Here is a 14359-nt window from a genome sequence, read left to right as displayed (position 1 = left end):
TCTGCACATCCGGGCAGGGCACAAGGGACAAAGTACCACCAGCACGCTCTGAAAGGTCATCATTTCTACCAGCTGCAACCTGATCTGGGTGAAGATGTCCCTGCTCATGGCAGAGGTTGGACTGGATGAGCTCTGAAGGTCCCTTCCAACCCAAACTGTTCTGTGAGTCTGTTTCTGGGATTCTATGATTTTCTTCTCTATGACCTTCAGGCTGTCAGAATACCTGGAACTGGGACATTCCCAGCTGTTGACCAACAGACTCTGGATCTTGGATTCGGTGATGTCACTGCTGAGAAGTGGGTTTCTCGGTTACCTGAGGCTTTGGCAGATGTTTGTGGACACCCAGCGGCCCATTGGTGCAGCCAGAGCCGTCTGGGGGACAGAGGTCCCAGGAAGTTGCTGGCTCCACAGGATCAAGTGGGGGAAAAGCCAGGCTGCCCCCGGCTTTCCTCTGGCCAGGAACGCCGCCCCCGTCCCAGCCCATCCCCAGCTCTGCGAGGAGAACAGCTGGGTGAGGGCCAGGGCGATGGGGCTGCCTCCAAACCCAGGTGAGTGCTCCTCAGGGTTTGACACCCATGCGTCCTGGGTGACAGAAGTGACCTAGGACCCCCCATTGCAGCTTGACCACAGGTTTGGGAGGAACGAAAAAGATCTGCTTTATTAAACCTGTTGGAGAAAGGGTACAAGGGGTGGCGGGGGAATACAGGGTCAAGTGGATGGTCTGGGCCATCCAAAACACAGGGGTAGTGGGGGTATCCAAAGAACAAGGGGTGGTCTGGGGCATCCAAAGCTCTCGTGGAGCAGCTGCTACTTTTTGACGGCTTTTTTCTGGCTTTGGATCAGCAGCTGCCCCTCCCTCTTGATGTCTTCCCGGGTAGGGACGTGCTCGCCATCTTCGTCCTCCTTCTCTTCAGAGGATTCAGAGGATTCTGGAGGAGCGAACAGAGAGAAACGGGCTGGGGAGGGTCTGCAGGGCCATCTCCGCTGTGCCGGTGTCACCAGGGAGAGCCAGCACGCTTTGGAGGGCTGGTGACATCACAGTGAGCTTTCCTGCCAAGCCCTGGCTCTTCCTGCCCAGCATCCCAGGCTGACCTGCAGGGCCTGGCAGTGCTGCTGCTGTGGCCCATCCCCAGCTGCTGGGGCTTCCCAGAAAGGTCTGGAGCCACGCGGTGCTGGACGCAGCTCCAGCTTCATTCAAAACAGGTGGCAAGCTCAGAAACTCAGTGGCTCCTCCAAGAGCATCCAATGGGAAAAGGCCACAGACAGACCCCAGCACTGGTTGTTCTTCACAACCAGGTGATTTCGAAGACAAGGCTCTCCCTCCTTGCCCCACAGCATCTTTTCTTGTTCCTTCTGTGGTTCGATGCTCGCCACCCCGCCAGCTGCCTTCATGCTCCCACATCCCCACCTAAAAGCACCACCCATGCTCAAAGCCTTGGAGACAGCCCCAAGGTCTGGAGAGAACTCATGGGCTGGGCTCTGCTGGGACAGGAGAGACAGGCGAGGATGGTCACAAATCCCAACAGGCAGGGGCAGGGACAGTCGCCGTGGGACACGTCCCCGCTAAGCTCTCCTACCGTCATCGCTGCTGTCTCTCTCCTCAAAGGAAACCATCACGTTCCGAGGATCGCTTGACATTTTCTTCTCCAGAAAATCCCTGGCCTTCACAAAAGTCTGTGAAAGACACCCTGGGTTAATTGTTGAAGGGGAGGTGGGTGTTACAACCCAAGGGATGCCCTTGATGATCCCCTGGGAACAGCACCCTGCAGTGCCCAGTGCCACCTGGAGCTGAGCTGCTCCATGGGGCCACCGCCATTCTCCTCACTTGGGACGGGCCATCAGGAGGAGCCTCCTGGCGCGGGTCCCCGAAGACCCCAGCAGGGATGGACACCCCACGTACCTCGCTGCTCTCGTCCAGGATCTTGCACTCAGGGGGCAGGTGGGCCGCCCGCTGCTCCAGGTACTGCCACTTCTGGGCCAGGTACTGGAGCTTCCCCTCCACCCCCCGGGACAGGAGAGAGTCATCCTGGAGACAGAGAGAACAACCTTGGTGGGCAAAATGAGCCACCTGGGGTGACGGTGGCTGCACCAAGTGTCACCGCGCTGTGTCACTGCGCCACCCAGCGCTGGGGGGCTACCTGGCCGGGCACAGTGATGCCGCGCACACGGAAGAGGAGGTGGTCGATTCTGTTCTCAATCTCAAAGAGGAGCTCCTCGTTCTTCAGCATCTGGGCTCGCGACCGGTCCCGCCGGGCCTCTTGCTCCTGCAGTTTTGCCCTCAGCTCCTCCTCCAGCATCCTGCAGCCAACCACAGCCACATGCATACAACTGCACAGGGGTGCAGAGACACCACAAATCCGTTGCAAAAGCTGCTCAGGTTGCAACCCACCCCCCCTGCCATGAGCAGGGACATCTTCACCAGCTCAGGTTGCTCAGAGCCCCATCCAGCCTGGCCTGGGATGTCTCCAGGGATGGTTCATCCACCGCCTCTCTGGCCAACCTGGGCCAGGCTCTCACCACCCGAATCGTAACAAGTGATAGGACAAACACAAATGGCCTCAAGTTGCGCCTGGGGAAGTTGAGGTTGGATCTGGGGAACAATTTCTTCCCCAAAGGGCTGTGGGGCATTGGAACAGGCTGCCCAGGGCAGTGGTGGGGTCACCATCCCTGGAGGGTTGGACAGACGGACATGAGGTTGTCAGGGACATGGGGCAGTGTCAGGGGTGGGTTGATGGTTGGACTCAATGATCTTGAGAGTCTTTTCCAACCAAAGCGAGTCTGTGATTCTACAACACGGCTGTCCCGATGTGGCAGAATGCAAACCCCCCCTCTCTCCCCCCACCTCCTTCAATATGGAGGGAGTAGGCACATCTCCCTCTCTCTGCTACTTGAGGCTGACAGCTTCTTTTGTTTGGCCCAGAGCACCCTGGCCAGGGCCATTAGGAGAAGGGAGTGCCGAGGCGCCAGTGAGCCGCTGGGCGCCTGTGACCAGTGTGGGGGGTGTTTGGAGGCTTCAGGGGCGCCCCACACACGGTGTGGGGGTGCAGAGAAGCTTCTAGAATGCCTACAGTCAGGTCTGATCAGCCAATAAAAACGGGACTCTCGTCGAGACTGAGCCAATTGTTGCCGGTCTCTCGGAGCTACGAGCAAGATCCTGCTGCTGAGACCCCGCCTCCCCGGGATGGAGACCCCGCTTGCCTTGCCGCCACGTGCGTAAGTAAAACACTCGCACAATTGCGAGTGTATTATAAATTTACACTCGCGGAATCGCGAGTGTACGCTTTGCCTTTGTCTCTTTAAGAATAATCCAGAAACCGGATTCAGGCAAGTGTGTACTCCTCTGGGACTCGAGGGTGGTTCCAGCATAGTTTTGGGTGAAGCCACGTGTATGTACTCTGTGGACCGCCTGTTGTACTAGTTGTTACCCCTTAATAATTTTCCTCAACTGATACCCCAACCTATATTTAAGTCACTTTTGCAGTGTTAAAACCCTGTTTCTCACTGGTTTAATAAAAGTTGTTTTGGACCCTGTTGTCCCTTAAATCAGCCTCGGGGTGCCTCCGTGACAATTTTGGCGCAGCGAGCGGGGTATCAGATATGGAGGAATTATTTAGAGGGTTGTTTAATGTCTCTGCAGTAACCTGGGGTCTTGCCGTAATGTGGATCGCGGTGTGTTTCAGTTTGGGTGTTTGCTTAAAGGTAGCACAGGATTTGTGTAAAATTAAGCAGCGAATGGAGGAAAACCTTTCGCGGCAAAGTGAACAGCTTGATTCTTTAAAGCAAAACCTTTCGCGGCAAAGCGAAAAGTTTGACTCTTTAAAGCAGGACCTTTCGCGGCAAAGTGAGCAGTCTGACTTTTTTAGGCAGGACCTTTCGCGACAAAGTGAAAAGTTTGACTCTCTGATACAGGACTTTTCTCGGCAAAGCATACGGTCGGATTTGTTAGAACAGAGATTTGGCTTGTTAGAACAGAAACTTGTTTTTTTGGAACAAAAACTTGAGTTTTTGTTAATTAATATGAGAACTTCCTCTAGCGTCTCCCCAGTTCAGGTGTGCCCCTCGGCCCCCCCGTTTCTCGACAAAGATACTGATTCTGAAAACAGTGTTGATGAAGGGGGGGTAGAAACAAAGGACGTGCGTCCTCTTATTAGAACTGAAACACATACGGATGGACGAGGCAAAAATCCACGCACGGCTACCCATAGCACGCCATATTCAGGACTGGAGCTAGGAGATGTACAAACTAGATTCTCACGCAAGCCGGGCGAGACAGAGACTGAATATCTTTGGCGCGTTTCACTTACCGGCGGTGATAGGATATTATTGAGTAAGGACGAGGCCACAGGCTTCTGGGGCCCAGGGGTATTTTTAAGTGATGGTCCGGATGGTAATCACGCCATCACATCTCGTGTAGCTTACTGGGCTGGCGGTATAGATCCCAGGGAACGTGGGGAGCCAGCTGCAGTTGTTGTAAAAGGCTTATCAGATCTTGCTGAGGGAGTTCAAAAGGCGGCTTGTATACAAGCAATGTATGAAAAGGGCCGGCAGTCCCCCCCTGTGGCGGCGCCGGTGGATCCGGTCCACCTTCGGCTGCTTATTAAAGGATTACCGGATGCCTTAAAAATATATGTCCAGTCCCTTAAGGAGAAAATTCAGGGGGCTGTTGATCGTAATAAGCAAAATCCCCGAAGTCCTCCTGAACATGTATTAACCTGGGCGGAAATCTTACACAATGTGGTTACACATGGGCGCGAGATGGGGTGGGTAGACCCGAGCGGCGGCCCGTGCAGAAGCCGGACGGTCCGGAAGACGAGCCGAGCCGAGCCTCTTCAGAGGCCGCCCCCCCCGTCCAGAAACCGGAGCGTTTTGGCTGCCGGTCAGATCAGAGCAGCAGCTTGCAGCAGAGCAGCCTCTGGCGCCGCGCGGCTGCTCTGGGTGTGCCCCGAACACTGCTATATAAGCTTTCCACCGAGCACCTGCAGGAGCTGGTGGAATACTTAGAGGGAAGATCGGAGAACAAAGAGGAGGCACCGGTAACCGTCCCCCTCCCTGAGGACAAGCGAAACGTTAACCCTTTCGTATCCTCACAAAGGGAGCCAAAAAACTAGTAGAAGCGGATGGGAAGCAGGACCGCCCCACCCGCTTTGTATTTTCTTGCCAATGGTCCAGTGATAAAGAACCATACATACATATCCCCGTTGGTCCAAGGCGAATAAGTGTGAAATTTCTAATTGACACAGGCGCACAAATCAGTGTTTTGAACAGGCGGCAAGCTGACAAACTTGGGATTAAACCATCAAGGAAAGCCATCAATATAGTAGGGGTAACAGGTGTAGCAGAGAGATGTCCTTTAGCTCGAACCCACCTTTTGCTACCTGGGGAAAAACGGACAACAGCTGTGGAAGTTGCCCTGAGTCCTTATAAGGCAAACATATTGGGATTTGATATTTTGGCAGGTAGACGGTGGTGCTTACCTAATGGGGAGATTTGGAGCTTTGGAAGCCACAGAGCGGAGGTAGCCCGTATTAGAATATTGCCACTTACCTCTGCACCCTTGCAGTTCGAAAGAACTACTGACGTTAGGATTTTGCAACTTGCTCCTGCTCTACCCACATCTACAATAACCTGTACTCCACAGTACCCCCTGCCAAATGCAGCAAAACGGGGCATTACGGAGGTTATTAATGATCTTGAAAAAAGACAAATAATTAGCCGCACCCATTCTCCCTATAATTCTCCAGTTTGGCCCGTTCGCAAGCCTGATGGGCGATGGCGCCTAACTATTGATTATCGAAAACTGAATAGTAACACTGCACCACTAACAGCTGCCGTCCCAAACATAGCCTCAGTGGTGACTGTAATACAAGCAGCAGCCCACCCATGGATGGCTGCTTTAGATGTTAAAGATATGTTCTTCATGATTCCCCTAAGGGAAGAAGACAAGCCACAATTTGCTTTTACCTGGGAAGGGAAGCAATACACTTTTAATCGGCTTCCTCAGGGGTACAAACACTCTCCTACTATTGCCCACAATGCCCTTGCTGCACCCATGGACACTGTACAGGTACTCTCAGGCATTTGCATATATCAATATATAGATGACATCTTAGTGGGTGGAAACAATAAGGAACAGGTGGGGCAAGTAGCAGAAACTCTTTGGAATTTATTAACACAGAACGGATTAGATATTCCACCGTCCAAGTGCCAGGGTCCCAGCCAGGAAGTTAAATTCCTAGGGGCTTGGTGGATAGGAGGAGCCATAGCAGTGCCTGATGATGTTCTGGCTACTATAGACAAGGGACACACCCCAAACAGCAAAGCGGACCTACAATGCCTGTTGGGTACATTAGGGTACTGGAGAAAACATATCCCAGGATTCCCAAAGCGAGTCTGTGATTCTATGACACGACTGTCCTGACGCCAGCAGCACCTGGTTTTGTTGGGGGCCTGGTGAAACATGAGCAAAGCCTTCTTCAGCTCCAGATCCCTCAGTTTTTTCTCCAGCTCCTCCTGCAGCTCTTCCTGCTCCTTGATGTACTTCTCCAGGGCCTCCAAGGATGACTCCTGTGCCAGGATCTTGCTGGGGATGTCCTAACCAGGGGACAGCACGAGAACTCAGCCCACAGTGCTCATGCAGGGTGCAGGAGCTGGCCCGTGGCCTCAGGGGGGTTTCTGCACCAGGGACCACCGCAGGCTCAAGGCATGGAGAAACACAGCTCCATCCTTGCCCACACAAGAGGGGCTCTGGGGGCTCCAGGCCCACAGGAGAGCTGAGAACCCCTCAAGAAAACAAAGCGAGCTGAGAGGTCTCGGCTCCCTGTGGCTATGAGCAGCCTCAGGTTTTTGGGGAGATGGCTTCTTCCGTTACCCAGAGGCGGGAGCACTGTAATGCAGCCTTGGCCGCCTCCATCGTCTCGCTTATCCCGGCCTCGCGGTCTCTCTGGGACTCGTCGGCCTCCAGTTCGGGGGCTGAGGCGGGAGAAAAGCGGCAGAGAGGGATGCCCGGAGCTGCCCCCGCGTCCCACCCCACTGCACCCCGCCAAGCACTCACCCACCAGTGGGTCCTGCTGGGTCGAGACGTCCACACTGGACTCGGACTTGGCTGCCTGTAAGGACGTTCATGGTCACCCCCCGAGCTGCTGGCACCCTGGGGAGCTGGCCCTGCCACCCCCACCCATGGGGCTCGGTGCTGCTGCTTTCCCCTCAGCTCACCGCTGGCACTTTCTTTTCGCTCAGTTCCCTCAGCCACAGCCTCTCCATGGGAACCTTCTGGGTGTCCAGGGAGCGCTCCGCAAGGAACTCGGCTTCCCTCTTGGCCAGCTCCTCCTGGAGGGTATCAGAGAAGAGAGAAGTGGCTGCAGAAGCTGGGACCACAGAATCATGGAATCATTTGGGTTGGAAGAGCCCCTCAAGATCATCGAGTCCGACCGTCAACCCATCCCTGGCACTGCCTCATGTCCCTGAGAACCTCATCTCCCTCTGTCCAGCCCTCCAGGGATGGTGACTCCAGCACTGCCCCGGGGAGCCTGTTCCAATGCCCCACAGCCCTTTGGGGAAGAAATTGTTCCCCACATCCAACCTCAACCTCCCCTGGTGCAATTTGAGGCCGTTTCCTCTGCTCCTGGCGCTTGTTCCTGGGGAGCAGAGCCCGACCCCCCTGGCTCCAAGCTCCTTTCAGGCAGTTCAGAGATCAGAAGGTCTCCCCTCAGCTCCTGTTCTCCAGCTGAACCCCCCAGGTCCCTCAGCCGCTCCCATCACACTTGTGCTACAGCCTTTTCCCCAGCTCTGTTCCCTTCTCTCAACTTGCTCCAGGACCTCAAGGGCTTTTTTGTTCTGAGGATGGACCTCTGTGAGCCAGCTGAGCTTCTGAGATGGCCAGTGTCATAAATGACCCCCCCGTGTAAATGGGCTGGGTAGGAAAGTGGGCAGGATGGAGGGCAGGGAGGGCTGGAGGGTGGAGAGTGCTGCTTTCACCATGGCTGTTGCTTTGGGCACGTTGTCCCCAGCCCCAGGGCATCCTGGCCCAAGAATGAGACGTGAGAGTAGCTCCAGAGGATCTAGGTGCCGTGGGCCAGCCCAGCTTAGTCTCTTTTGTTCTTCATTGCAGGAAGATCCACCAGCCTGGGTGCACGGTGCTGTCTGTGGGCTCTGGAGGGTGGCAGTGGGCCCCAGAGTGCCCTGGCTGATCTCACCTGGGCTATCTCAGCAGCTTTGCGGGCCTCCTCGGCCCTGGCCTCCATGTCCTTCAGCTCCATGTCGTCCAGCTCGGACTGCCTCCACATGCGCACCGCCTCCCTAGTCAGCTGGCTCACCTCCTGGGACACAGGGAACCACAGCGTGTCACCCCACTGAGCCCTGGGGGTCCCCACACTGTGACAATGGATGGAATCACAGAATCCTAGAATAGCTGGGGTTGAAGGGACCTTCCCAGCTCCCCCAGTGCCACCCCTGCCATGAGCGGGGACGTCTTCACCAGCTCAGGTTGCTCAGAGCCCCGTCCAGCCTGGCCTGGGATGTCTCCAGGGATGGTTCCTCCACCACCTCTCTGGGCAACCCGGGCCAGGCTCTCACCGCTTCATGGAGGGGAGCAGAAGAACCTCGCTGAGCCAGGAGGATGTCCCTCCAGCACAGTCCCTGGGGCACCTCGCTGCCTTTGCAGGGGGAGCGGGTGGGACGATGGCCCGCTGAGGAGGAGCTCACCTTCTGCAGGGCATCATACACCCGCTCGTACACGGTGCCCACTTTCTCTGCAGCGCGGAGTTTGGCGCGCCTCTTGTCAAGGTCCTTCTCCAGCTGGCGAATCATCTGGGGCAGAGATGGCGGGGACACATGGGCTGACACCACCTGCTGAACCCAGCACCTACGCAGGGGCTGCAGGGCTTGGGTTCAAGCCTCCCATGGGTGCAGCCACCCCAGGAAGAGGGGTCCTGGGTACCCGCTTTTGCTTCTTGGTCTCATCCGACTCCTCCTCCTGCAGCCGCAGCAGCTGCTGCTGCAGCTTGTCCCGGGTCTGGCAGCGCTGCCTCAGCTGGTAGTCCAGCATGTTGAGCGTGTTCGCCTGTTTGTAGATTGTGGCCCGGAGCTTCTCCCGGGCCTCCTGGATGGGCAAGCCAGAGGTCACCAAGCCGGAGGCAGCGCTTGCTGGGCACCCGCGGGAGAAGGGGGTCCTGCCTGGGAAACTCCCCCCACCGTAGAGCCGGGGACGCTGGGCCGTTGCTCCAGGACACTGTCACTCCCTTGGAAGGATGGGGACTGGGAGAGCTTTGCTCTGGGGGGTGGGTGGGCTAAGGCAGAGGTGACATCAACACCTCAGGGCTGGGGGACTCTGCGTCAGACAGCCCAGGAGAGGCAAGCTGGAAGGGCCAGGAGCTCTGCTGGGGCAAGGGATCTGCTCCGGGAGCTAAAGGAGGACCTGCACGGATGCGTCCTGCGGTGGAAAGGGACCCGTGGGACACAGGTGAACACCCCGTGTCTCACCACACCAGCCCTGTGGGCTTGTCCTTGTGCCGGCACCGGCTCCCTCCACGGTGCACCCTGTTCCCAGTGTCCTTTGAGCCCCAGCCCCCGCACCAGCCCGTGCCCACCAGAGCCCGTTACCTCCACCGTCAGCCCGGCCAGATCGGGGGGCAAGTTGTGCGCCCTGAGGACCTCGGGGGCCAGGACGGGCTTGTGCTGCGGGCAGAGAGAACGTCCCCGTCAGCATGGGGACGGTCACGTCCTACTGCTGTCTGCTCCCGGAGAGGGCTGGCGGAGCAGGTGGCTCTGCAGGGCCAGCACCGGGCAGGGGGACGTGGCAGATGGGAGCTCCCGCTACCTTCCGGGCCATGGCCAGAGCCTGGGCATCCTCCTGCACGGCCTCACACAGGCGGGGGAGCCGCTCCCTGTTCCCATGGAGCTTTTTCTCGCAGGACTGCGTGAAAAACTGCCTCCCTTGCTCTGGGGGACACGAAGGCGCCGTTGGTGCGGGACAACGCGGGGAGCGAGAGCCCCAGCCCGTCCCCGCCAAGCCCAAGGGGCAGCACCTTGCACGGCGGTGGCGGCGCGCAGCTCCCGGGCGCGCCGGCTCAGCCGCGTCTTCTGGCCCCGCACGGTGGCAGTCGCGCCCCGGTCCCCCGGCCCCGCCGCAGCCATGGCCGCTCCACCGCCTGCCGGAGCCGCCGCCGGCACCGCCTGTGGAACCGGGTGCCCGTTGCCTGCGGAACCGTTGCCGCGGCAGCTCCAACGGCCACACGGCCGCTCACAGCCCCTTCCTCTCCACAGCTGCACGCGGCGGACTCATTCAGGAGCAATTCCTGAGCGCCCTGCGGCAGCCACAGGCAGGACAGCGAGCACAGCCCAGCTCTGCTGCCCGGCACCGCGGCTGCGGCAGCCGCAACCAGCCCAGGCGGGAGAGCCCTCCGAACCCCACCAGAAACGGGACCACTGCAGCCAAAACACGCGCACACGGACACACAACACAGCAGCGCTCGCCCGCGAGCTACCAGCTTGCTCCAAGTGCCAGGAGGAGTCTGTCACTCCCTGGACATCCTCCTTCCCAAATTCCACTTCATTAGTCAGGACACGCTTGCGCAGGGAGTTCTTCAAACCCGCACACGCAAACCAGCCGCCAATACTGATCTTTATTTGGATGCTTACCATACATTCCTGCTGAAGGACAACTATGACAACAACTGCAAGCATGTACATTAATGTGTTGATAGATCAAATGAAGCTCCCCCTACCAGAGAAAACACTTAACATTTCATTTGCAGAAAAAACAGACTTGATAAGGAAATTGCCTTCCTAGCACCAAGCGCATGAATTGAGTTAGATGAAGTTTTTGTAACAGAAGCTCTTTGACCTGCAGCCGTCCTCTTGTGCTCTGCGTGTTGGGATGTAGAAAACAAATGGCGGGATTAGGAAATCGAGTATTGCTGACACACCATCATCGGAGGCTCTTCCTCAGCGTCTCACTCGCACATTCATGAATCGAATGTTAGCGCTAATTGCCAGGGACAAGCTAAATATCAACGTTACCATCCTCAGCGCTTCACAAAGCACGCATGAAGAGATGGGCGTCTGAAAAGCATGGATTGTACACGCGAGGAACCTTACCGATCTGTCCACGGAGAGATTTCCACACTGAGGCTGTGGCCACACAGCAAATAGAATCATTATGCCACTGAACTTTCCTAGGCAGCATTTAAACACCGCGGAAGATTAGCCTGGGGGCACGAGAAAGTGTTCAAGAATCTCCGTTGCAGTGGCCCTCAGCAAAACTCAGAGTCTATAGTGGCAAATACTTTGAAAATATTCCTAAAGAAACTTAACCCAGCCTTGCACGAGCTCCCGTAAATCGGCCGCTGCAGAAATCAGCTTCCAAGAGCATCCAGTCCCGCAGACTCTCCGCACCCGACACGTCAAAGCTCCTCCCGTTGACATCAGCTCTCCCTGCTTCGATTCTACACAATTCACACCGCGTTAATGGCACAAAGGCAAAGGTCGTGTCAGGAGCACAAACCAGAGCTCTGTTTAATCGTCACGGAGCGGGCAGAGCAAACGGCGACCACAGCAAGGGAGCACCCTTCCCGCAGCATCCCAGCAGCTGCCAGCCGTGGTGGGGGATGTAAATCAACAGGCCTATCAGCAGTGAGACTCGGGCCCGTGGACAGCTCGTGAACACGGACAATATCCAATCGGCCCGTGAACGCCTGGAGCGTGGACGCGTGATCAGGAAATAACTGCATATATAAAGAGGCTTGTTTCTCTAATAAATGGCTTCGCTTGAATTCGTATTGAATTGTGTGGAGTCCATGAGTTTTCGCCCTCGCAAGTGGTGACCCCGACGTGATCCATAAGGAGAATTTACGGCAGGGGGACGGTCGCTGCGGGGAGCGAGCCCCAGCTGGAACGGCTCGGCTGGACCGTGGCCGGGGCGCGGTCTGCGGGCTGCGTGACTCCTGATTGATCGCTACAGAAGCGACAGAGGAGGGATAAAGGATCCGATATCCTTGCAACGGACACCCAAAGAGGTGGGCAGCTGGGGGCGGGAGGAGACGGGGCAGAATATTTTTAAAGAAGAAGAAGAAATACTGCGGCTCCTCTCGCATATTCTCTCTAAGAGAGGGGTGAAGTATGAGGAGAGTAACCTCAAAAGACTGTTAATTTGGTGCAGAGGCAATGGGTTTCCTGCTGATCTCTTAGGAGCTTTTCAAATAGAGACTTGAGAAAAAGTGGGAACGGTGTTGTGGAAGGCAATTAGTCGCAGTGAAAAACATATTCTCGGCGTTGTAACCGCCTGGAAACTGATAATTACTACAGTGAAGCAACTAAAACCTGAAAAGACTGTTATGAGCATTAGTGACTCAAACTTGAGCTTTGGGACGACACAGGGCAGAAGTTATGGGATAAAGTCAGCAATGGAGGTAAAGAAGCTAAATCATTAGCAACTACATGGAAGCTTATAATTAGCACCTTAAAAGATCTTAAGGCTAAACGGTCTGCTGCTGCGGGAATTTTTGCAGCGTTGCAGCCTGATAAGTATCCTGAAAGTCGCTGTGAAGTTCGCCCGGTTCGTGTCTTTGATACTCTCCCTACTCCATCCCCTGCTGTGCTTTCGGCACCCCCGACAGCTCAGCAGTCCGGGGCGGGGGGAGGAAAAATGCCGAGCGGGTGGGCTCCTGTACCATTGCCCAACCCTGGTGAGAACAGCAAGTCCAGAGGACTGGAGTCAGACAACTTGCCCAAAGAACATGAGAAAGCTGAGAATGCTAAAGTCGCAAACAATTTTGCCAATTCGTATCTGCTTTTACCGCCTTTTAACCCTCCAACTTCCACGAGAGAGCAGAAGGAGTCGCTGCATAAGAACTGAGCAACAGAACTGCGTGACAGATCAGATCAGCTGAGAGCGAGTGAATCCAGCAGTCGGCAATGCGGTCACGCTGATCGTGACGGGAAAGGGGGTGCGCCTGGGGACTCAGGTTATACGAATAGTTATGATGCTAGAAAGTATTGGCGAGAACGTGCACTGTTCCGAACGCCCCTGTTCCTAACGATTCTGCAGCACCGTCCGAGTCCGCGTTATCTGATGACTCGGATGAGGACGGGGGTTTGCAGCATTTTCTTCAAAAGTTAACAGGAAGAAGAGTTCTTGTATGTGTTGCCCCGAGATCAGATAAAAACCATGAAAGACTCAAGCAAAATTAGACCTATGCAGTATAACAGCTATGGATCATTTAGGACGGAACGATGGGGACTCGTTGAAAGGGGTGGGTATCCCACAACTCCTGGGACAGACACTGATTGGCACACCACAATTACAGGAGCGATTAGTTCTGAAATCCTGAGGCAGTCAACAGACTTTGCATATCAAGCTGTAGTAGAGGTGTCTGAAACCAACAAAGGAGCCAAATCGTTTATAACTATTATCAGGGTCCCAATGAGAATTACATGCAATTTATCGACCATCTTCAATAAGCAAGTTGAAAACTTAGAAGTTAACTAAGCGCTGGTGTTGAAATTAGCAGCAGAGAATGCTAATGTTTGCTATCAACGTGTTATCTGCGGGTTTTACAGTACATATTACATGCTTCTGTGTATTGCCCTGCTGAAAATCAAGCAGCTTGTCAGGAATGCGAGTTCATTGTTTTACTGGTTGTTGTTAGAATTGTTCCTTTGTGCTATAAGTGCACCGTAAGACTTTCTCCCCACTTTTCCCACTCGCGCTGCCAGCAGCCCTGTGCTTCCCCCCCCTCCCTCTTCTCATGGTCTTTACTTACGAGATGGGGTCGGGAACGACTGTTTTCGTTCGTGTTCCTAAGAAATCGGTATTCGGAGGTGTTTTTAAACATAGGAAAGCACTTGGAAATAGGAGGAAGGAAGATCTTGTGAAATATTGTAATTAATGGTGGCTGCTGTGTAAGTTAAATGATTGGGAAAAGTGGCCGGAGAATAGAATCTTGAAGTATAACACTTTGTTGCAATTAATGTTGTTTTTAAGGCGAGAAGAGCAGGACAAAAATCATCTCTACAAGAGATCATTAAATCATTTCAGACAGTTTTACAGGCGGAACGGTCTGAACTTCAACAAGCTGAGAGAGTTAACTGATAACACACAGGTCACAGTAAACTTGCTGAACTCCGCAAGATGCTTTCCTTATTAACCTGTTTCCTTTGTAGGTATCTGTTTAAGCATATTACCGTTTAATAGGTCTTTGTCTGTTATATGGCACAGTAAGTTCACAGACTGTTAAATCATGAGAATCCGTTGACTCAAAATGTGCGTTTTGTGATAATACAAAAGATCGTGAGTAAGATCACGGAGCGGGCAGAGCAAACGGCGACCACAGCAAGGGATCACCCTTCCCGCAGACCCCAGCAG

The 14359-nt window shown here is 55.0% G+C and overlaps 1 long non-coding RNA gene across 1 annotated transcript; it reads right to left on the bottom strand.

Annotated features, from left to right (window-relative positions):
- Window positions 1-658: 658 nt before the first annotated feature.
- LOC139829463 (uncharacterized) lies at window positions 659-2024 on the bottom strand. Its single transcript, XR_011741934.1, has 3 exons — window positions 1901-2024; window positions 1578-1674; window positions 659-929 (listed from the first exon to the last, which is right to left on the bottom strand). It is a non-coding gene; the product is annotated as an uncharacterized lncRNA (long non-coding RNA).
- Window positions 2025-14359: the final 12335 nt, after the last annotated feature.

Source organism: Patagioenas fasciata, chromosome 19, assembly GCF_037038585.1.
Source record: "Patagioenas fasciata isolate bPatFas1 chromosome 19, bPatFas1.hap1, whole genome shotgun sequence".
In the NCBI taxonomy this organism is placed as follows: domain Eukaryota; kingdom Metazoa; phylum Chordata; class Aves; order Columbiformes; family Columbidae; genus Patagioenas; species Patagioenas fasciata.
Note: the sequence above shows the minus strand (reverse complement) of the source record. Positions and strands in the feature narration are given on the sequence as shown.